This window comes from Protopterus annectens, chromosome 3.part1 (assembly GCF_019279795.1).
Source record: "Protopterus annectens isolate FY-2018-M chromosome 3.part1, PAN1.0, whole genome shotgun sequence".
NCBI lineage: Eukaryota > Metazoa > Chordata > Ceratodontiformes > Protopteridae > Protopterus > Protopterus annectens.
The window spans coordinates 1,067,149,109-1,067,175,078 of NC_056732.1; the positions used below are offsets into that span (position 1 = coordinate 1,067,149,109).

The 25,970-nt window shown below is 38.5% G+C and overlaps 1 protein-coding gene and 1 pseudogene across 1 annotated transcript in view; one reads left to right on the top strand and one right to left on the bottom strand.

Moving 5' to 3' along the window:
* The window catches only part of LOC122798352, a 138,695-nt gene that overhangs the window by 78,456 nt on the left and 34,269 nt on the right, over positions 1-25,970 (top strand). The gene's annotated exons all lie outside the window — the stretch shown is intronic.
* On the bottom strand, positions 16,359-16,478 carry LOC122798935 (annotated as a pseudogene).

Below are 25,970 nucleotides of genomic sequence, written 5' to 3' on the forward strand. Positions count from 1 at the left end.
ATAGTAAATAGTTTTTAAAAATGCCCTTTTTAAATCACTATGTGCCCCTCTCACCCTCCACCCCCAGTCATCAACAGCTTCCGGCACCTCTGTGGATGCCCCTCCAAAACTGATGAAAAGACAAGATGAAAACTAGTCAGTGAGGCTGCCAAGAGACCTACAGCAACAGTGAAGGAGCTGCAGGAATTTTTGGCAAGTTCTGGTTGTGTACTACATGTGACAATAATCTCCCGTATTCTCCGTATGTCTGGGCTATGGGGTAGGGTTGCAAGACAGAAGCCTTTTTCTTATGCAGAGAAACATCCAGGCCTGGCTGAAATATGCAAAACAATACATCAAGTCTCCCAAAAGCATATGGGAAAATGTGCTATGGTCTAATGAGACCAAGGTTGAACTTTTTGGCCACAATTCCAAAATGTACATTTGGTTCAAAAACAACACTTTGCATCACCAAAAGAACACCATCTGCACAGTGAAGCATGGTGCTGGCAGTATCATGCTTTGGGGTTGCTTTTTCAGCTGAAACTGGGGCTTTAGTCAAGGTGGAGGGAACTATGAACAGTTTTAAATACCAGTCACTTTTGGCCAAAAACCTGCAGGCGTCTGCTAGAAAGCTGAAGATGAAGAGGAATTTCAACTTTCAACACAACAATTCCATCAAACATACATCCAAATCAACAAAAGAATGGCTTCACCATAAGAAAATTAAAGTTTTGAAATGGCCCAGCCAGAGACCAGACCTAAATCCAATAGAAAATTTGTGGGATGACACAAAGAGGGCTGTGAACAAGAGATGCCCTCTCAGTCTAACAGATTTTAAGTGCTTTTGCAAGGAAGAGTGGGCAAATATTGCCAAGTCAAGATGTGCCATGCAGATAGAATCCTTCCCAAGAAGACTGAATGCTGTAATTAAATCAAAAGGTGCTTCAACAAAGTATTAGTTTAAGGATGTGCACACTCATGCAACCAGCTTATTGTATGCTTTTTATTTTTTATATTTTTCCCCTAACATATTTGTTTGTTTTTCAATTGAATTATACAGGTTATAGGTCACATTAAAGGTGGGAAAAGTTTTGAAATTATTTATTATGGTCTCATTTTTTTATATCACAAAAGCCTTGCATTTTAACAGGGGTGTATAAACTTTTTATATCCACTGTACAGAGAGAGAGAGAGAGAGAGAGAGCTGTATGTGTGTGTGTGTATGTGTATATATTTATCTATATATATGTATATATATATATATATATATATATATATATATATATCTGTGTGTCTTTATATATCTATAGATATATATAGATATATACAGACACGGATCTAGGAATATTGAACGAAAGTTCAGTAGTCCGAATCCGCAATCACAGAACACACTTTAATGAAAGCACTTTCACTAAAAAAGCACTTTCATTAAAGTGCATTAAAAAAAACAAAAACAATAAATCTACTTTTATGCAGGCAGGCAAGCACTGCACCCCCCTTGTGGGGGCTGTACCCCCCACACCCCCCTCACTTTAATATTCTCACTCCGAGATCGCACTACAGTGAGGAAAAGGGAATATTCCTTTATCTGCACCGTAGTATGATCTCCGCAACAGTCATTTCCCCACGATTCCCTCTAGCTGGAGGCATACTTCCGCAAAAGTGCTTTTTCTGTAAAAAGCACTTTCGTGCAAGTATGCCCGGCTGTTTATGCTTCGGTGAAATGTTCCTTCAGGGATCAGTACCAATCCCACAGGCACACATACATACACATTAAGCTTTATAGTACACAAGGAATGTTTTCTTCTAATAAAAGCACTTATTTGAACTGCTATTGCAAAAACAAACCAATTCTCCTTTAGAAAGTATCTCCCAACAGATTTTGTGAAGCTAACTTAATTCCTTCCTTTCATTTGATCATACAAATTCAAATTGTCATAAATGAAAACAAAAAGCAGCAAGTTGATGGACTTTCCATGGTTATTTTTCATGTGGCCTACATTTCCCTGTGTCAGAGCTCATGTTTGACACACACCTTCTAACGGTTCTTTTGCATGTGGCCTACACTTCCCTCTGTCAGAGCCTGCCACACATCTCCGTTCTGTGCAGTGCTACTGTAATGCTGGTAGTACCACTTTACCTGAACACAATATTATTTGCTGATTTACTTGAAAGAGTTGCTTGTCCCTTACCAATCAGCTTGACCTCTCTCTTCTTCTTCTGCAGGGACTGTTGATAACCATTGGAATGTAGCTACATCATACCTCTCAACTGTCCAGATTTTCACAGCGTCCAAATTTTTGCCTTATAATTTGGTCTGTTTCTCATAAAATGTTTGGTTTTCTAGCAAATTACCAACAAGTGAAGTCACTAAATTGTTTGTTTGTTTGTTTGTGTCTTTTGGCTTTTCCCGGTTAGGGGTCGCCACAGCGGAACTCCGGTCTGCTAATGATTGGCAGTTGATTTTTACATACCGGCTTGCTAGGCCTGACGCACAACCTTCAACAAAGGTATGCCCATTCATGCATGTCTCCATGCAGACGACACTGTCACTGAGAATCGAATCGGACAGCGTCTTACTGTGAGGCGACAACGCTACCACAGCACCACCACCGCAGGATAAGTGAAGTCACTAAATAATGATGTTTATTTGAATTTCAGATTTCATATCCTTCAGAAAATGCATGCTAATACAAATCCTGTTATTCTATCAACTTTCTAATCTTATAAGAGCAGTATTTAAAACCTTTCCCTATTCTTGGGCCTTTGTCTCCTCATTATTTTAGGCTTTGACCAGATCTAATACATTGAAAGGGTAATACGTTGAAGGGTGTGAGCACTATACAGTGTAATACATTGAAAGGTGTGAGCTATATACAATTTAATACGTTGAAAGGTGTGAGCTCTATACAATGTAATACGTTGAAAGGTGTGAGCTCTATACAATGTAACACGTTGAAAGGTGTGAGCTCTGTACAGTTTAATACATTGAAAGGTGTGCGCTCTGTACATTGGATTCTCCTACGAAGTGATGTAGCAGTGAGGTAGCCAGCTCTGGCTATTCCTGAGATCTCACACAAGATAGCCAGAGGAGGTGGTTCAATAAGTAGCACTTTCATAAAGTTCATAGCAATGATGACATCTTTTAGCATTGTATAATTCAGATAATTATCTATCTGTTTTAAATATTTATTGCCAGACTACATTTTCACAGTTGACTTCAACTTTTATCTGGCTTATAAAATGTTGACGTACAGGCACACAAATACATTTGATTGCATACTTGACTGATTGCTGCTGAGATTTTGCTTAGAGTGGCATGGTGGCACATGAGTGGCATGGTTGCCTCAGAGCAAGAAGTTTTCCAGTTAAGTTCTCATCTGGGGTGCTTCCTGTGCACACTAGGTTTTCTCCAGATGCTCCAGTTTTCTCTCACATTCCAAAGACATGTAGTAGTTGGACTACACATGCTAAACTCTGTGTGTGTGTGTGTGTGTGTGTGTGTGTGTGTGTGTGTGTGTGTGTGTGTGTGTGCATGCATGCGTGTGCGCGCGTGTGTGCGTGTGCACAAGTGTGTGTTATGGAAGAACAGCTGTGTCAGGACTAAACAGGACTAACCACCTAGCAAAGTGAATATTTGCGGTTGGTAATAGTTACTGCTGATGTGATACTCTCATCACGTGTAAAAATATGAAGAAGGGGTTTTGGAGGGAAGGAGTTTTCCTAATTATGTCATACAAATACTGTGCCATTTTGTATAAAGCAAGTAGTTTTAATGCATAGTTAAATACTTTAAGCAGATACTTAGAATTTATTTATTTATTTGGCATTTGTTTATTGGGAAAGTCCAACTGGGTCATGACGTACCCATTTTCAGCGGAGGCCAGGGGGAAAAGCTCCAGATACAAATGGTTAACAGAATAAAAACTAGACAGGCATATTAAAGCCATAACATTCAAGCACAAATATGAAAACATCACATTAGTTTGTCAGAATGAGAACTTAGATATAATAAAGTCATAACATTCAAGCACAAAATTTGAAAAAGCTACACTTTAGTTTTTCAGAATTAAAAACTCAACAGAAGTAATAAGGTTATAGTCTTCAAGCATAAGTTATATGGAAAACCTGGTAATAGGAAAATGCAGCATTATCTACAAAACAGATGGTCGTCATAATGATTATTAATATTCTAGAGGTCATGAAATGTAGTAACAGACTATATTGGTGAAGGCATAGGATATTACTAGTAGAGAAGGGAAGGGTGTGATAGAGGCGATAGTAGGAATAGATGTGGAAAAGGTATAAGTATAACCTCAGGGGAATATGTGTAGAGGAATGGAGGGTAGGGTAAGTTAGTAGTGGGGACAGAGAGAGTAAAGGTAGAAAAAGGTATGAGTGCCTCAACCTGGGCTCATACAGGAGCAAATCCAAGCTTTGTTGAAATATTGTTTTATAGTGGTTTTAAAGGAGTGCAGATTAGTAGCAGTTTTGATAGTTAAATGGAAGGATGTTCCATATTTTTGACACAGAGTAGGAAAAAAGGCTTAGGCTCAGAGTTTTGTTAGGTTTATAAGTTGTGAGGAGATGTAAAAGTTGATTAATGGGCTTAAGAGCAGGACAAGCTAGTGGGCTGTGGATGATTTTCTATACTGCAGTAAGTTGTATGTATTGGAGGTGGAAGGGGAGTTCAAGCCATCTTAGGGAGTGTAGGGCTTTATAGTGATGAGTTAGTGGTGTTGCATTTATGGCAAATTTGCCAATTTTATTTTAGCAGCTTTTTAGTTTTTTCTTAGGGATGTCTGTAAGTTAGTTAGAAATGGGGCCCCATATAACAGTGAGGGCAAGAGGTAGGTTTTGGCCAGGGTAACTTTGGTAGCTGCTGTGAGGAAGTTTTTATTCCTGTATCGCATTCCTAGTTTTTGGTGTTTTTTTTTTTCATACTGTTTTGTATGTGTAGGTCAAATCTGAGATTATCATCAATTGTGACACCTAGTAGTTTGGTATGCTGAACCAATTCAATTTCAGTATTGTTAGCTGAAAATATCTTACGGTTTGTTTTGTTGAAGCTATGGGTTTGTAGAAATTCAGAGCTTGACTTGCAAACCAAGATGTGTTTCTCAGAGATAAGTAATCAACAACAGGTCAACAGGCTGTTTCATGGTATGGAGGTATATTAGTCTTCACCACTGACAACCTGCATTGAACAGCAGGCTTAGATTCCTGGATAAAGTAGCAATGAGAAAGAAGATGAATTGGCTGATACCCTGGAGGACTGTTGTAAGCACAAGTACCATTCTTCTGATTCCAGGTGGAAAACAGATGTCTAGTTATGGCTCAACTGTAAGGAAGGTGGCAGGACATATGCACAAGATATTGGATGCAAAACTATAGATTATGTCTGCTGTATGCCACTGCAGGAACATCACATGGGTGATGCTTTCTATCCATGGGTCTTTCTACTAGTGGTACCTCAGGTAGCTGCAAGACTCAACAACCCAAGAAGTTAGGAGATCCATGAGTAAATATGGTAGAACCAGCATCAGCCACAAATGGGTAAGCTGAGGTCTACAGTGAGTGGACAAAGTAGTCATGTTAGAAATACTGAGAGACCATGAAGGGATTAGACATGCAGTTAGGAGGTAAATAAATAAAGTACTTTATGGCACATAATGTAGTTGTTGTTGAGACTGTTACTGTACATCTGAAGCCAGTCATCAAGAATGCTTAGAATAGCAATGAATAGTCAGGAATAATGTTCTCAGTGTTAACATTTCCACAACCACTTCATTATGTATTTACAAGCCATCAGTCAAGTTCCAGCCTTTTCTAACCAATTCCTTTTACAAACACATAACTAATAGGGGATAATACTACAAAAATAATCACTATAGGTTTGGATCACTGTGCATCCTCGAGTGATGAATCACATTAAAACAAAAACTTCCAGTACAGACCAGGGAAGAAAAGTGACACCTCTAACAAGCAGCATAGTATACACTATTGTAGCTGCTACTCACTCCTTTATGGTAATGCAAACAATAGAAGATGAAACAAATTTGCAGACAGGAATCTCTACAGCTAAAGTTCTGAATGCCACATCAAGGGCTAGCATTCCATATTCGCTTTAGAGTTATATGATTTGACATTATTACTATGGCTGTGCCCTCTTTGCTATTCCTATACTATTAGTGTCCTTCTGCTCAGGCATGCACCTTTAACTTGGTAACCAGTGCAAGACAGGCAGGAAAGAATAGAGCCAGTCTGTATAGCATCATGGGAGAAGAGGATTAAGTTTTTAGCGGAGGAACAAAAATGATATAAAAAAATAATGTCCAGAGGAGTAAGTGCAAAATTAAAGCTGGACTCAGCACTGTGAATCACAAAGTATGTGAGTTAAAACATAGAGAACTGTTTAGGTGTTCAGGGCAAAACCGTGTCTGGCATTTAGGGTAACAGAAATTGCATACGAGTCAAAAACATGTCTTCTGTCAACCTCCTTCATAGGATCTTCTGTCTGTGCATGTGAAACAAAGAGGAGCCACAGCATTCAGGGTAAGCTGTCTAAAATATTGTCAACCCATCCTTCAAAACTAAAACATATCATAGCAAATATATTCAGATTAGCTTGAGTAAAGCTCTAGACCTTTTCATCTACACTATGCCCTACAAATGATAAACAAGTCTGAAAAGTGAGAATTATCAAGGTCACTTTTGCACTAGTACCACTTTTTTACATTAGTGACTCTGATACATAACTGGGAAAAAGCCATGTCTCCAGTTGATGGTTTAACACTCCACCTCATAATGATATAACCCAATAGAGGATGCAAAAATTTACTGCTCTTTAAAAGAGGGAAGTGATATATTACGAAGTACAATCGAAATATAATACTTATAAAATGGACTACAGAGAGAATTTGCATATTTCAAATGGAGTAGCCAAGAAGGAAAAATCAACCACTGTAACACATGCAATGTTTCACACCAAATATTTCTTTAGAGCTGACATACAAAAAACAGTTTACTGGACTTGAGATGAGTCGCTGTGATAGAGAATGTCTCACAAGGTGGGACACTGAGGTATATAATAGGGAATTCCTTAGTATGCTGGTACTAAACATGTTAAAACAAAGAAGGTATGTTTAATCTTTGGAATTTGTTATGTAAGTCAGGGGTGAAGGACCTTTGCTAGGATTTGCCCCACTTGTAAGAAAACAAGACTTATTTTATTTTTGACATTGTCAGTTATTGTATGTTGCAGGATATGTATAAAACCTAAATAATGTAGCAGGTAATAAACTGAAAACAGAGCACAGAAAGAGTAGAAATCAAACAGCCATCACTAAAACAAATTATCTGTACATAAAGTAGACTATCCAAAAAGCATCATGACTATCAAGGTAAGTGATATAGAAGGGTTGGAATACATAATATTAATCAAGAAATAAGAAATTAAAAAATAATAAAATGAGAGAGAAGTGTAATAACAAAATCAGAAAAAGCCAAAAAAAAGAACAGAATAACAATGTCTGCAGCTTTTAAAACATCACCAAGTATCTTTAAGAAGAGGAATAAATTATTTTATGTTTGTGTTGAGGAACAAAGACGAAGGTGGGGAATACAGAAACGTAAAACAAAAATAGTCTGAACAAAGAACTCTAAAAAGGAAAAAGCATAGATGATGAATAAATAAGTCTCACTTTTTTAAAAATGGAGAAAGGAGGTACACAAGCAGAAGATATGTTGTCACACAAAGAATCACGTCTCAGTCTAAGCATGTAGCCTTATAAAGTTAGTTAGTGGCTTCTTCTTCTGGCTTTTGCCAGTTAAGGGTCGCCAAAGTGGATCACCTGTCTGCTCATGACTGGCAGTGGAGTTTTATGGTGTCGAGTTGCCAGTCTAGCGCCCAACCTTCCACAAAAGGCACACACATGCATGCACTCATGCCTAGGGACAATTTAGAGTGTCCAATCCACCTAGAAAATAGCCAGTTTCATTTATGTTGTGTAAATATGCGTTGGTTAGTACTGTGAATGAGAAGCATATATTCTTGGCTTACTTATCCTGTTTAATGCATAGCCATCTCAGTAAAAGTATGTGCAGTGAATGGTCTGGTAAATCTAGAAACCTGGGTAATTACAGATCTATCAGCTTTGCCAGCCTTATATGTCAAACAATGGAACATATATCATAGCACAATTCATTTATGCAGAGAGATACGACCTAAATGGTCTAGATCTTGACAAGTTCAGTTTTCTGAAAGGCAGATCCTCTCTTGTGAACCTACTAAGCATCTTTGAAAAGATAACAGGGGCTGTGGACAGTGGTCATTCTGTGCACACTGCTTATCTTGCACTGAATAAATCTTTTGATACTATCTCTAATGCTGGTATTAGAAAAATTAGACAAGCTTAATTGGTGGATTTAATTTTCTATCCAGTAGATCCCAAATTGTGAATGTTGTTTGTTCCCTTTCTGAAGGTAAAATTGTAACTAGTAGGGTGCTTCTGGGATAGGTTCTAGGTCTTTTCTTGTTTGGCTTTTATTTTAAAAACATCTGAGACAATATTCTAGAAGTGTGATTGACCAAGTTTGCTGATGGGTGCAAACTAGCACTGCTATCCACTTATCTATTGATATTGGACAGGGCCAGCAATGGCTGGAATATGCACATACATGGTATATCAAAAATGGTCTCAAACTAAATGGAAAAAGTATAGCTTTGTAAACATTTGGCAGAAAAATTGCTCCCTTCTGGTATGTTATAAATGGTTCTCCTCTTCAGATAGGTGATATGAATCTAGGTAGTTATGTGGATAACCCTCTCTCAATTGATCATCATGTTTCCATGATAATCAGAAAATTCTTCTATCTGGCCCAGTTGATTTCCAAGGGAATATCTAAGAGACAAATAAGTTATCCTACCATTGTATTTTTCTCTTATCAGACCAATCATTGAATACAGTGCCCCCTTTGGTATGTTCAAATCCAAGCATATCACTCTGTTGGAATGGCCCCAAAGATTTAATATTTTAACTCCCCCAGGAGATTAGCATGGCTCTCCTTATACTCATTAGCCTACAGGTTGCAGCACGGTGATTTGTATCTTGCGTGCTATGCCTACATTATCCTACAGGTTGCAGCACGGTGACCTGTATCTTGCGTGCTATGCCTACATTAGCCTACAGGTTGCAGCACGGTGACCTGTATCTTGCGTGCTATGCCTACATTAGCCTACAGGTTGCAGCACAGTGACCTGTATCTTGCGTGCTATGCCTACATTAGCCTACAGGTTGCAGCACGGTGACCTGTATCTTGCGTGCTATGCCTACATTAGCCTACAGGTTGCAGCATGGTGACCTGTATCTTGCATGCTATGCCTACATTAGTCTACAGGTTGCAGCACGGTGACCTGTATCTTGCGTGCTATGCCTACATTAGCCTACATGTTGCAGCACGGTGACCTGGGTCTTGCCTGCTATGCCTAGAAAGATCAAGTCCTATTAGACCTTCTATTTCTTTTTAAAACCATTGGCTCAACAAACAAACACACACACTTAGGACCTAAATCTACACCAACAAATAAGCAAGACTTGCTGGGAAAATGAGTTCCCAACTCAATGTATTTGTAGCCTGTGGAATAAGTTACCACTGCAGGTCAAACAAAGTGCTTCTTTAAGGCTAGTCTTGGTTATAGGATGGACAGTCACAAATTTACACCAGGGCTATTATGTCCTGCCTTGCTCCGTTTGGGGAGCTAAGCACTATTAAGTGCTTGAAAAGTGCCTGCTAAAAAGTGTATGTGGTCAGGCATCTTAATGTCACCGTGATTGCTTGTTAGCATGTTCCTGTGTGCCTGTTACATTAATACAAATGCTAGAATCTACCACAGAAGGAGATTTCTTACAAATGCTAGATTTTTGTAGACTATTGGGAACTGTGTAGTATTTACAGTTAGTACTATATAATTGCATCCATTTACAGAAACTTTTTAAACAAGCTATTTTATTTTATTAATTTTAATTAGGTAGGTATTCTAAACACAAACAATAATGTGTAGAGGCAGCCCTGAAGACTTTTCTGATCAGAGGCACCATAAGCTGTTGAAGACTGGGTGGGGGGGGGGCGGAGGGTGAGAGGGGCACTTAGTGATCTAAAAAGGCATTTTATTAAAACTATTTGCTACCATAACATAGGTTCACTTGAAGGACATTTTAAGCTTAACCAATTTCCCTTTTGGTGCTTGAATTAACATTTCCTGATTGGCCTTATCTATCCCGTGGTTGTTAATTATATATTATCCCTAGTGAGAATAAATGTGATCATACTATAGATAATTTGAGGATACCCATGTAAGGGATGCAGCATTTAGGAACCGACTCTCTCCATTAGTGGCATGAGGGGCAATCCTAGAGTAAATTTTCTATTACCTATCCTTAGATCCAAGTTGCATTTGAATATGGACAGGGATGAGCTTTGTTTTACTTGAATGGATAGTCTCTTCTGGATGTATATCCATCTCTCCACATCATTCATTTTAGATACCTGGACTGAGTATTTCTGATGCCATTTGACTTACTGATGTTCAGTAGGTCCACCTGTATTAGGTCGGAGGATGCCTTGTATGCCAAGCTTTCCCCCCTTGTCTGCCCTCATGACTCTGATGTCTGGAGTACCTGACAAATCGGACAAAGCTTCACGTTCTAATTTAGTTAAATTGTCATCTATTTCACTGCTATCCATTTTCCTAAACTCTTTTTCACATGTTTTCTGAAATACCTGCAGTGTATTGACTAGAGCTGGATTAAATGTGCTAGGTCTTTTCAACCTCCTACTAAATTCTGTGGTATTCACTGCTACATCATGTAAAATGTATTTTAGATTTAATTTACGCATATACAATCTAAAATCCACAAGCAGATTACCTATCTTGATGTTATTTGCTGGAATGAAATTAAAACCTTTTTTCAAAACTTCGACACAAGCATCTGTGATCATAAAATCACTAAAGTTCACAACACTGATGTGGTATTCATTGTCACTAGTCGGTGAAATCACCACTTCTTTTTGCTTTTCCCCTTCGGTTTCGCTTTGTATTGAGTGGTGTTGAACCACTTGGTAGTCCTCTTTGGCTGTACTCTTTGTTGGTGAAAAGGGACAGCCCTGATGTTGTTAGAATTAACAACTTCAGCGAAACTAGTGGAAGCGACAACAATGAAATGTTTTAGGTTAAATATATTTTGACAAATTTTATGAAACTTATTCATATGATTCTTCACTTTAAAATATAACGTGTGACATCATTGTTATTAAATAATAACATCATTTCCTGTACAACAAGTATAAAACCAGGATGTAGGGAGGTGTCCTGGTTTTTCTGAAGAAGTCCATGTAAAAATAAAGTGGAAGAAAGCGCTAACGTTGATTTGATTTTGTGGCTATTTTCGTTTCACTTGGTTGCTGTAGCAGCATTTTATTTTTTTCCAGTTCATTTCGGGCAACCGAAGGAGTGTTTGAGTTTATTTCGTTTTTGAGCGACTAAGTGGAGTTCGAGGGATGGCTGCAGAGGTTACCTCCCAGGATCCGTTATTGAACGTATCCATCTACCCGACGCCGGACGCGGAAGGAGCGGTTGGAGCTGAAGAGCTGAACCAGCGCACAAAGTCCGAGCAGGATTTAATCCAAACCATTACGGAGATAGTTTTAGGTTGCCTTAACCGGAAACCAGTCTCCAATAACAACGAGCAGGTTGGAGAAGTTGTGAACATTACAAGGGGTATCAGTTCCACTACGGAAGTTCCACTCAACAACAATTCTAATGGAACTAACATTTTTAACGCATATGGCGACAATAAGGAAATGTCTGACAAATCCGAACACGCTGGTAATGTTTCGGAATTTGTTACCAAACAGCAAGCAAACCCATTCTCTGAGATACGAAGTTCTACTAGAATTCAACCAGTAAGTAACAGTAATTCAATATTAAACTGTAAGAGAATGATTTTTGACTTAGAACGACTAGTTTCCAGGCATGCAACATTGAGCGTGGAGACACAATACTTAAGTGAATGTGTTTCAAGAAATTTAGTACCAAAGGGTCTCAGGACCGCAAAATTTCCCAATTGCGTAAGTCCTGGCGATGAATTATGCTTGACACTCACTAAGCTTTACAATGACACCGGTATAGCCATGATGCGTATTTTGTTAGGGCATTATCAAGGCGAATTGAAGACTCTAACACAGAAAATCCAAATTTTGGATATGAAAATCAAACAACAAAGTTGTTTTTCCGAATTTATTTCTCTTTACAATAGTATTGAAGCCAAGACCAACAGGCTAAGGGCTACTATCATTGTAAGAAAACAAAATAAGCTAAGAAGGGACATAGTGGCTTATGAATCTAATGAAGCCTATATTTGTTCTTGCAATGACAGTAATGACACTATGATTAATAATACAAATAAAGGTGGCATGATTTATACTGATTCAATAGACAAAGAGCCAGTGATAAATGTTACAAACAATGATCAGGTCCCTCAACTTGAACCTTTGACCACCAATATTCGATTGACAGGTGGACAAGAACAGAGAACACACACTGACTGTCAATTCATCAATAACAACAGCGAAGAATATGCTAGCAATGATGATGTTGTCGCTTCCACTAGTTTCGCTGAAGTTGTTAATTCTAACATCAGGGCTGTCCCTTTTCACCAACAAAGAGTACAGCCAAAGAGGACTACCAAGTGGTTCAACACCACTCAATACAAAGTGAAACCGAAGGGGAAAAACAAAAAGAAGTGGTGATTTCACCGACTAGTGACAATGAATACCACATCAGTGTTGTGAACTTTAGTGATTTTATGATCACAGATGTTTGTGTCGAAGTTTTGAAAAAAGGTTTTAATTTCATTCCAGCAAATAACATCAAGATAGGTAATCTGCTTGTGGATTTTAGATTGTATATGCGTAAATTAAATCTAAAATACATTTTACATGATGTAGCAGTGAATACCACAGAATTTAGTAGGAGGTTGAAAAGACCTAGCACATTTAATCCAGCTCTAGTCAATACACTGCAGGTATTTCAGAAAACATGTGAAAAAGAGTTTAGGAAAATGGATAGCAGTGAAATAGATGACAATTTAACTAAATTAGAACGTGAAGCTTTGTCCGATTTGTCAGGTTCTCCAGGCATCAGAGTCATGAGGGCAGACAAGGGGGGAAAGCTAGTAATCATGAACAGGACAGATTACGTGGAACATATTTTGACTCTACTCAATGACACCAATAATTATAAAAGTGTCAATATGGAATTTGTTTTGAACAGTTATAGGAGGATAGACACTCACCTGTTTGACATGTTGTGTCAAGAGGAAATAGACAATTTGGACTATGATTTTCTGATGGTTGAAAACCCAAAATTGGGTAACTTTTTTGGGATTCCCAAATTACATCATAATCACGAAGAACTAACCTTTAGGCCTATAGTGTCAGCTAAAAATTCCAAAACTGAAAGAATATCAGTTTGGTTGGATGACACTCTAAATCAACTAGCTCAGAAAGCAGAGTATTACATCAGAGATTCCTGGCACCTTCTGGAAAGCCTCGGACGGTCTAATTTGAAACTAGATGAAATCAATTTTGCAACCCTCGACGTCAAAAGTCTATACACTTGTATAGACCAAGAGTTGGGCATAGAACATCTAAGAAATTACTTGACACAAAATACAGAATTACAAAATTCAAGAATTAATACTATCTGTGCCCTAATGGAAATAGTTCTAGAAAATATTTTTTTTCAATTTGACAACAATATATATCAGCAAACATCTGGTGTTGCGATGGGGGCCAGAGTTGCACCTGCCTTTGCAAATATTGTTATGGCAGACTGGGAGCAAGAACATCTTAAAAAACATCAGTATTTTGATAAAGTCAAGTTAGATACATAGATGATTTGGTGTTTGCATGGGTAGGAGAAAGAATTGAGTTTGAAACTATGGTGGAAGATTTCAATAAAACCACAAGTTTCTTAATTTTTAAACATAGTGGGTATGGCAAGTCCATTAATTATTTGGACATTTGCCTTTATATAGACCACATGAAGAATATCCTACACAGCAAAATATACAGAAAGCCCTGTTTCACCAATCAGTATTTACATCGAGACAGTTTGCATCCCACTCATATGAAGAGAAATGTCATCAAGGGCCAGATGATTAGGCTTAGCAGGTTGACATCAGAAGATAATATATATTATGATGAGTTATTAGAGCTAAGGAATCTATTTTTGGCCAGAGGCTATAAAAAACATATGTTAAAAAGGATCGAAAAGGAAGTCAAAGGGCTTCGTCATGGAGTAGCTAGACCAATTTTGTCAAGCAACAATACGGCCCACATTGAAGAAGTGTCAATAGGCGTGAGTACAGATAGACAAAAATATGAAGATTTCCACACTGCATTCCCTCGTCCTATATCCAATGAATTGGGAAATATAAGGGGTATCATTGAAAGAAATTGGAGTATAATCATAGGGAACAGAGAGCTTTCGACATGTGTAGGTATAAAACCATGTTTCACTTATAAAAACGTAATCAATTTAAAAAGCATGTTAGAAATTGACAACAAAACAAGTGTAGTACCTACTAGGGATATAATTAGGAAGAAAGGTACTTTTGCATGTCAGAATTGCAGACAGTGCAGATATATCACCAATACCTCTTTTGTGACATTGAAACATCTTAATAAGACATTTTGGGTCCATAAATATTATAATTGCCATAGTGAATACGTGGTATATATAGCCACCTGTTCAACATGCGACAATTATTATGTAGGAAAAACCAAAAGGATGCTAAAACGTAGGATCTATGAACACACTTTAGCCATTAAGAACAAAGATAAAAATAATTCGTTGGCAAGACATTCACAGGAGTGTGTGGATTTTAAGAAATTTGAGTTTTTTGTCATAGATCAGGTAGAAAAAAGCTTGTTAAAGGGTGACTTGAACAACAAATTGGAGCGAAAGGAATCACTTTGGCAGCTGTGTTTAGGGGCTGATGGACCCCCTGGTCTCAATGAGGGGATTAACATCAAATGTTTTTTAATAGACAGATAAGTACATCTAAGCTGTTTCAGTCAATTTCCATAGAAAAAAATATTTTTTCACATGTTCATATTAAAAGACATACACCATCCATCAAATTGTTATGGAGGTTCGAGACAGCAGCCCCTCTCTGATCCACAGAACAACACTTCACGTACCCATTGGTCACTAATAGTGTTATACACAGAGAACATACATCTTCAACATCAGGGTTCTCTGAGAGTATGTGGGAGCTCACATCGCACATACATACACTTGAAGTATGCATCAGTGGTATTTGGGATTTGGTCCTGGTGCGTGGGTAGGTTTTCCTAACCGCCAATGTTTGTCTGGGCCAGTAGATGGATGCATATATTAGAGAGTTGGTGGGTCCGTGGGTAGGTGGTAGTGGACTTGTGATGGAGAGTCCACTCTTAGGGTTTCTGTTTCCAACAGTGTGTATGTCGTTGTGCATTTTGAGTTGTGAGGTCACACGCCCCAGGCTCTCCTGATTATAGCATCACTATAGTGGTAGCACCAGTTACATGGGAGGGCTTAAGTGTACAAATATTAGTGCACAGGTTTACATGGGTGCACCCACTTCCTATGGGAGATCTGGGGGTTTAGTTATGGGAGAATGTATATCATTGAATATCATGTATACTGATTCGCTTTTCGGCGAGGAAGTATAGAGTCATTAAACATTCCCTACACTTATCTACAAATAGATTCAAACAAGATCAATTGGAGAACTTGTGATTTAAATAAATGAATAAACAACTATCAATATTTCAATGTATTGTTTCAAATGTCTAATCAGTGATTTTAAAGTAACTGTAATTAGAATTGAATATTTGTTTCAACACACAAAATAATGTTTGAATATATGAGTTAAGATAGATTTTAAGATTATGTTTCATTGACAATGGTCTTATTGTAATTACTAAAAAATTTTTTTTAAAACAATGAAATGTTTTAGGTTAAATATATTTTGACAAATTTTATGAAACTTATTCATATGATTCTTCACTTTAAAATATAACGTGTAACATCATTGTTATTAAATAATAACATCATTTCCTGTACAACAAGTATAAAACCAGGATGTAGGGAGGCGTCCTGGTTTTTCTGAAGAAGTCCATGTAAAAATAAAGTGGAAGAAAGCGCTAACGTTGATTTGATTTTGTGGCTATTTTCGTTTCACTTGGTTGCTGTAGCAGCATTTTATTTTGTTCCAGTTCATTTCGGGCAACCGAAGGAGTGTTGGGGTTTGTTTACTTTGTAGGATAGCCTACAGCACCTGGTATTCCCAGGTGGTCTCCCATCCAAGTACTAACCAGGCCTGACCCTGCTTAGCTTCTGAGATCAGACAAGATTGGATGCAATTCAGGGTGGTATGGCCGTAGGATACTGAGTATAGTGATAAATCTTTGAGGTGGTCCATGGAAGACATTGTTTAGGACATGTATCCTTTTAGTAAGGTATATCCGTGGGTATTCCAATTGTTGCATGGGTCTGGACAGATACATGCTAAAGTGGGCATTATACAAAATGATTGACCTAATGAGGGCTTTGTAAAGGGGGACAATAACATCTCTAGCTCTAGTCACAATCAGTTTGTTTATAAGCTGTGCAATATAGAAAGATGTTCTTATGCCTGTGGGAACATAATGGTCAAAAGTTAGGTCACTGTACACACAAGTTCCCAAATACCAAACAGCTGGGTCAATTCTCAGGGGGGGATTGTCAATTTGGCAGTTCCCTGGAGTAGATGACTTTCCAAAGGATATGATAATGTATTTCTTGGAGTTTAGTTTCAGTTCATGATTCTGGCACCAGTTATTGTTTGGGACACACCTTCCTGCAGGATGGTTAAGTCATTTGGGGATTCAATAACTGCTCCTAGCTTGCAGTCATCTCAAACTTAGTCTGCAAAAGTCCTTTGGCATTTCCTTTTACTTTTGAGATGTATATGCCAAACAGAAAAAGTCTCAGCACCGAACCCTGGGGGGCTCCATTGGTGACTGATCTCTTCCCCTGTTTTGATCTCCTGCATCCTGTGAGCAAGCATACATGTATGCATTCTTTGATTCACCTTCCTGGTTGCATTAACATGATTGTATTAAATTATATTCCTTATATAATACAACACCACTTGTTAGAATGTGTTTTAAAGTTGTAGTTTGGAACAGTCTTCTAGTAAGCAATGAAACAAAACGTATGAACCAATAATGACAAAACTACCCATTTCGGAAACTTTCATCCATAAAGAGCCACTCAAACTTCTGCCATTACAATCCACCAGTATCAGTAAATATGCAAAATATCTGCAGAAGTAAGTCATCTAAATAATTCCACATTAAAGGGATCTGTGACTAATGAAGAGGTTACTGTGAGCAAACAATTTTATATTTCATTGTTTCATCTACAAATAAAGTGCCTGTTGCCATTGAAGAATAAATTGCCTATGCTATATTAAAAAAAAAATAAGCTAGTAATTTGCAATGGGGAATGGATGGCAAACTGATAACAGAAACATGGTTACTAGGTATGTCTTCCAAAGGAGGACATTCAGCATCCACTCCCTTTAAAGTACAACACAGTAACTTATTTTCCCCTTAAAGCTCTCAGCTCCTTGTAAAATCCACTTGACACCCAACTAAATCTCTCAACTTTGCAGCACAAGAAATCTGGAAAAAGCCAAAATTTATTTGGGGGGGGGGGGCAAAAGCCCAAAACCAGGGACACATTTTAAATATTGCTTGTATAATCTTAGAAAGTTGTTAAAATAAAGTGCTATGTGTTATCATGTGTTTCCTGAAAGATAGGAAGACTGAAACTTAAAGGGCTATCATTCTTTAGTGAATTCAGTTCTCACTGATTTGCCAGAAAACCACAAATTTTAAGAGGAACAGACCAAAAGTATGAGCCAGATATTCTGTGAAAATCTGGACAATTGTGAGCTATGGACTCAACTCCCTGAATCACAAGTGGTGGTATGGGTGGAGAATTCAGGCTCCTGTTTGAGCCTGAGTAACACTAACCACCAGGTATGCCTAACTGGGGCATCATACACACACACACACACACACACACACACACACACACACACACACACACACACACACACACACACACACCTGGCATGACTGTGGTAGCACCAACAGAAGAGCGGCAGTATAACTCCTGTAACACAGAAAAATAACACAACAAGAACAGCTAGTTTAGTTAGTTTAATTTCCACGCGTGAATCCATGATAGCGTGAAAACTCCACTTCATTAATTTTTCCAGACAGGTCTTGCAACTGTAAATGTGGGGGGCTCCCCCTTCCCTAACTCTATGGTTCCAGCACCCATGGGTCTGATTAAATGACTTGTCCAGAGTCACAACATGCAAAGACTGAGGAAAGTAAACCTTGCACTGCAAGACGACAGTCATTATTTATATGAAATGACAGTATTTACCATTTGCTAGCATCATTTCCACACATTTGTGACTGGAACGTGGAATGCTAAACTTTTCAGGCCCATCTGTTTTTATTGATAACTGTCCTGCTACTATATCCACAAATACTCAACAAATAATACTTGCAGTCTTGTAGTATAAGCAGAAATGTTCCTGTTACATTATATTTGGTTGTTGCTTTTCTGTATAAGGCTTCTGAGAATGTATGAATGACTGAACAATGTAATTCACTGTGTCTTCCTACAAATACTCTGCTCTGCTCTGTACACATGATAAGTTAGATACAAATTGTGTGTGTTAAAATTAATCGCACAATTACTGATTAAATTCAGTGAATGAACAACAAAGTACAATATTGATATACACTGTGTCCTATGTGGAATTATGTTTGGATTGTTACACTTAACCTTTTGGCTAAAACAGTGTAACAGTCTTTCTTGTGCATCCTGTGTGGCAAATTGGTTGCACTCTATTGCTATCAGAATTGTATTTTAGCTCATTAGAGCATTTGATGCAATACAACCTTTCTACATATCTGCAGATTTAGCAAAATGCTGATAAAATGCAACACACTTTCTCCTGTGCATATTATAGATCAGCTTGCTTCATAGCTGTTACTTTTAGAAATGCACAGATTTTATTTTATTGACAGAATAAAACATAATCAAAAGGGTAGTTAGTAGCAATTATTATTTCACTAATACCTGCACATCTCATTGCTTACAAATGCTAGGGAAGTAACATTTTTCTTCAATGGCTGTAGAAAGAATTTAGAGGGTAGTTTACACTAACATTTTAAGGACACGACTAAGTTAAATTTGTAGTAGCAAAGTTGTTAATATTTACTTAATTATTTATGTATGTATGTTTTGCAATAATCTTAGTAGTAAGGTCTCCCATTATGTTACAAACGTGTGCTGCACAGGAGCCCATAATTCAGTTCAACATTTTATTTTTTTATTTATTTTATTTTAAATTTGTTGACCGGCTAGTCCGACTGGATACATGTCCATTTTCAGCAGAGGCCCGGGGAGGAAAGCTCCGAGGAAAACGATTAAGATTACAAGGTAAACAATTAAGATTACAGATACAGTATATACTGTGGTTACATACTTAAGTTGTACAAAACATAAGTGGTTTCAGTGGTCTGACTGTTTATTTTATACTGACGCCTTTACAGGTATGTCTTTGCCACCTTCTAGACATTCGTCAATGTGTGCATGCGTGATATACATAAATATGGAAGGGCAGTTTCAACTGAATCTTGTAAATTTAATAAAACATAACCAAATGGGGTAGAATCCTACCTTTCTGAAATCATTTCTTTGTACTTCAAGCTACTGTCTTGCCCTTATATATTCACATACAAGCACTCCCAAAAAATGCTATTTGTAATCATTTAAAGTAAAAAGTAATATTCTTGCTGCTTTTATTGGACTATTAATTCGAATTAGTGGTTATATAACAATTACAAAATGAAAGGATGAGTGTCCATTTGTTCGTTGTGCCTTATGCAAATATATAGTTAACTGGTTCATATCAAAATCAATGTGTCGTTAATAACATGATTCTTAATATCTTGAAATTTCTTGTCATTTCACACAATACAAGGGATAAAACAATGCCCACCACCAAAAATGTATTCTAAATGCAGTGAAGAGTGAATGCTTACTGTCAGTTTGCTCTTGCTAACTGACTCAAATGTTCTCTATGCTGTGGCAGTTTGGAAATGTATAAGTGGTGGAACAATACTTCATACAGCTCAAGTTAGCTCATACTTGAGATAATAAACTGAAAAAAAAACAAGACAGTGTTTCCACAGTGAAACGAAGAAGCCTCAAAGCAAGACTGTATAATCATTGTGTACTTAGAAATTGGTAGCAAAATGAAAACTGAAATACTTTAGCACACATACTGAAAAAACATGGTTCACTGGAGAAGACACGCTGATGTAGTGAAAGATCAAAAATAAAAGGAGGGAGCATCAAAGGCTGCAGTAGACAGACAACTTTATTGAAATAAATGAATATGAATATGCAAGAATTTAAAGATGCAGTTCTTAACAGACAGCCATGCATGTTAAATTCCTTGAGGTCAGAAAGTGCCAAATTCAACTAAATAACTAAACAACAAATTAGAAACTGTTAAATTAATGTTTTTTTACGTATTTCAGAAATACTTCTAAACACACCGTATTGACAGAGTACCAACAACATTTCCACATGGAATCTGATGTACTGGTCAGTGTCTAGCTTTATTATGTAGGGTGACTAATACCACACACAGGCAGAGATATGAAAACTCAGTACATTGTGAAGTCTTTGGTGCTCGGTTTAAACAGAGAAAAATTCATTGCCATTGTCTGTGGTTATAGGTGCTATTATGTTGTTAACAGAAGTAAGAATGAAAATGCCTTTACTTGTTTTGACAGCTGAAAGCTCTCTTTTTGTAGGTGTACCAAATGTACAACATACAGTGATGTAACTTTCTGACATTAGCATTGCCAGTCTTGTTTGGGATGCTTGGGTTGTCCACGGCTCACGGAAAACCTGCCCAAATGTGTGTATGATGATAAAAACCACTTTACAATGAGGTTCTACACTGGGTCTGTCTGTAAGTAATTACTGTGCCTTCACCACTGAGGTTATTTTATGAGGAAAATAAAAGTGTCTTGCATTGTGACATGCTGTCATGCATTTGTTATGTGATAGACCTTGGGATTCAGCATCCTTTTTAAACCGTCTGCAGCAACCCCCAAAAAGTAAAGTCATGTTACTGGTGTGACTGGAGGTATTTCAGCCTTCCATGCAGTTTAAACATCATTTTTTCATTTTATGACTGTGGACTATTATTCCTTGCCAAGATTGTGGACTGCGACTGCATCCATTGGGACTTCCATGCAGTTTGTTCAGCTTTCCTATTACCATTCTTGATCTTTGTTCATTTTTTGTTTTTGTATTTGCCCATCTCATGAAACTATGTTTATAATTTAAAAAAGAGGCTAATGCTGAGAGATACTTGGAGTTTGTCATTAACTCTATCACTTGTAAATTTATAGATGGTCACAATACATTTTTCCCACAATGCAGCACAATTTTTAGAAATGCCACACTAACAGAGTCACACCACATTTCATCGTGGAATATGGTATGCTGTTCAATGATTCGCTTTACTAAGCAGCATAAATTGTACAACATATAGGAAGGAATGTAAAAAAAAAATTGGATCAACACTTGAAACATACACTGCCTGCCACCAAGCAGATCTTGTACAACATAACATTTTGAATGCAGTGAAGTGTAAATGAGTATACATCTCATATATTACTAATTTTGTAGAATTTCCTTGCTTTGGCCCCATATTTTTGCAGTGTCCTTCATAAAAAATATAATTTTCTAGTAAATCCCTATGGATTAAAGTTGGTCAGTAATGACTTAATGACTGTCATGTGAGTCTCTTGTTCAAAAAATGATGTTGATGCAAAACCTATTCTTCTATTAACTTTTTAAGTGAATTCGATTAATATGTAGAAATTATCCCTAATTTTGGGTCTTTGAACCCTTATCTCCCATTACTTTTTGACTTTGTCTGGGATTGTTTTATAAAGACGTTTGAAAGATATATCAAGGAGTACTGTTTTAAATTTTGTTTGACAACTGCCTTAAGCACCCCTAATGCTTACTTGCCAGACATGTCACATGGCCTCATCTTATTCAGCATACAAATTTAAACACTAGTGCTGTAGTGAAGCTCCAGTGCGAGGCAGTTGTGCATTATGTTGTAACAGAAATTTTCACAGTATTAAATATTGCAATATTCCATCAATTTAGTATTTGGCTAATGTGGTATTATGTTATAGTTTTAGTATTTTAAGTATCTCCTCTTTATGCTAGGTTTTATTCATTTTGTTGTAGACAGTTTTCTCTTTGAGTAATACCTGAGTAATACGTGTCTTCCTCCCATAAGAAAAAACAATAACCACAGGGAAGTCTGGTACTTGTGAGCAACTAAGTTATTTGCTGTTTCTTTTAGGCATCTACTTCTGTTAACTCAAGGCCAGCATCAAGGGCCTCTGGTTAACTAAATTTGCAGATTATTGCAAATTAGGAACAGTCACAGAATCCTCTACTGACACTAATGTTTTCCAAGACGGGTTGACACAGACAAATAACTGGTGTCAGAGCCATTGACTAAAACTAAATGCCAAGAAATGCATAATAGTATCCTTTGGGAAGTCAGCCACCTCTGGTAACTATCATATTGGCAACACAACCCTAAGAGTCAACCCAGTAGTCAGAGACCTGTGGACACACATAGACAGTAATCTAGCCTTTCACCATCATGTGTCTGTGGTAGCGAGGAAATCATTCAATGTTGTGCAACTTATAAATAAAAGTACAGCATTTAGGTCCAAGGAGGTCATTATTTCACTGTATTTGGCTTCCATCTGACCCATCCAACAACTGGAATGTTCACAGAGGTTGAATACTAAAAGAATACAGGGCGTAAATAAAATGTCTAGTGCAGATTGCCACACATATCTATTCTTGTACTCTTGTTTCCTACAGGCTGTTGAGGGGAGATCTATACCTGGCATACAAGGTATCATCAGACCCCACTCTGATGAACCACCTACATATCTACAAAACAAACAGCACCGAAATTACCTGTTCTAAAGACTTAGCTTGGTCTGTAACATAAACAGGACCTGCTGGAGAAACAGATATACATCCCAGAAACTACCCCTTCTCTGAAACAAGCTCTCCATTCATGTGAAATAAAGTTCCTCCCTAACCCAATTCAAGTGTAACTTGGACAATTGGATGGGGAACAGGAATTTCATCACTGGTTTGGCAGCCAGTACGTCTCTAGTGGACACAGGCAGCATGTAAATGGTTCATCTCCCAGCCCCCTGCTTGTAAATATTTAATCTCCCAGGCCTCTACTTACACTTATCAAGGGTACCAGAACTTGTTAGAAATTTGGGATACATGGCTAGGCTTAAAAATGCCACAGTTGTTGTCAGCCTACTATGAACCCATTTGTAAGTTTGTTTTTCCTGATGTCCTTCAAGGATGCATCTGCAGTCCTTACAAATGGGTTGTCCTGTCGTCAAGCAGCCCTTCGGTCGGCCGGATTCCAAAGTCTGGGTCTGGCTTCGGCTGGTGTCGCACTTCACCCGACATCATAGCTGCAGTTATTCGGGTATAAAGGCATCAGCCGACGGTATTTTCCTCAGTCTTTCTTGCCGCGTGGCGCCCGAAGCAGAAGCTGTTCGCAAGTGCCGGTTGGTCAGAACCAGAGATTACTACTACCGAATACAACTTCGAAGACTTCTAAAAGCTAAGTACCCCATTGGGGACTCTTTCTTGCCTCAGCCGATGTCAGAAAAAGTGAATAACTGTTTAACTTGTGGGAAACAAATACCTCATAAAGATTTCCACTCTTACTGCTTACCTTGTTTAGGCCCAGACCACGACGTAGCAGCTTGTCTAGCCTGTGCTTCTTTTAACCGACGGACGCTTAGACGTCGGTCGGAATTTGCTGAGCAGTTTTTCGGCTCTGATTTTGCTTATAAGATGCCGTCGGATCCTTCGACTACACAAATAACCAAAAAACGCAAGGAAAAGGACCGACACTAGCGGTCCGCGGTTTCGGCTGAAACCGCAGTTAAGCCAACCGCGAGTGTCTCGGTTTCGGCTGAAACCGAGCAAGCGGTTCTTCCTTCAGCCGAAAGCATGCCTTCTACCGAGGCTTCTTCTAACCTCGTGGAATCGGCTTCTGAAATCCAACCTGCTGTTGCGATTTCTCAGGAATTATCAGACACTATTCCCTTGGATATTTCTACTCCTGCACGTGGAGCTGCTAGGCCTCCTGCAGCCATGTCCATTAAGGCCTTTGCCAGGGCTAAAGCAGCTAAAGCTACAAAAACTGTGCCTGCTAAGACCCCTACTCACAGGCCCAGTTCCAGTTCCCAAATGCTTTCTTTGGCAGAGGATCTCATTTCTTTAATCCTGGGATCCAAACCTCATCCAGACAGGGCCTCTCATCCACCTCCAGAGAAGAGGCCTAGAGCAGAGCCCCCTGAGCCAGTGTCCACAGATGATTCCTCTGATGATTCAGACAATACAGACCCTCCAGAGGCTCCTTATTCCCCTTACGAAGACTCAGATGCTGAAGAGTCTATCCCTTCTGCCTCTCCACCTGAGGAATTTTCCTTTGGGGAAACCTTGCATGCCATGAGGGAACAATTTCAGTGGCAGGGTCAAGATTTTTCAGACTCCAGGAAAAGGCTTAGAACCTTTTTGCATTTACCACAACACAGGCCTTTAGCTATACCTCCAGTTCTCTCTGTTGTAGATGATGCATTTAATGATGCTTGCACTGCTCCTGATTCTTTACCTCCGGCCCCTGCTAAGCCCGATAGGTTCTACAGGGTCCCGGACACACATCACCATTTATACAAGGCTCCTTTTGCAGATCCCGAGACTATCTCCCAGGGACCTAAGGCTGTAGCTTCTACCTCTGCTAAAAACCCTCTCCCCTCTGAAAGGGACTCCAGGTCCTTAGAGAGATGGGGTAAAAAAGTTTACACTTCTGCTACTTTGTCAGCCAGGGCCTTGAACTGTCAATTTCACATGATACAATATCAAGAATTTATGCTAGACCAGTTAACTAAAAAATTGTCCTCTGATGAACCTTTTGATAAGAAGTATGTTCAGGAAATGGTACATAACATTCAGCAAGTTAGTAACCATTCTTTAAAATGCGGCTATGATGCACTGGAGGCTTCCTTTAGATCAGCCATGACTGGCACAGTTATCAGAAGGCATGCCTGGTTGAAAGAGCAGGCCTTACCGGACCATGTCAAATCAAAGCTATTAGATGCACCCATGGACAAGGCCAACTTATTTGGTTCTCCTGCACAACAGGTACTGAAGAAGATGGAGGAGAAGGCAAAATCTGTACAAACAGTGAAAGATTTCTTACAGGTCCAACCTCCAAGGTTTAGCCGGAACTGGCCCTCCAAAAATTGGTCCTTTCCAGACTCCTCTAAAGCATAGAGAGGCAGGAATAGGCGATCAAGAGGCAGAAACCAATCCAGGGGTGCCTACAGGGGACGCCAGTGGCAGGGTAACAACCAGCGAGGCTCAGACGCAGCCACCACCACTGCAACAGGACAATCACAGTGACTTGGCTCTGGCACCGCCTACCAGGGAACAACTACAAGCACCCTTAGGCGGAAAGCTAGCTTTATTTTCAAAAAACTGGCATTACATCACAAGGGACAAGTGGATTTTGCAAACTATAGACCAAGGTTACAGGTTTCATTTCCATACTCTACCAGAAAAGAGAGGAATGCCAAACCTACCACCAACTCAAAAGGTAGAAGCTCTAAAACAAATATCTCTGTTATTACAGATGACAGCTGTG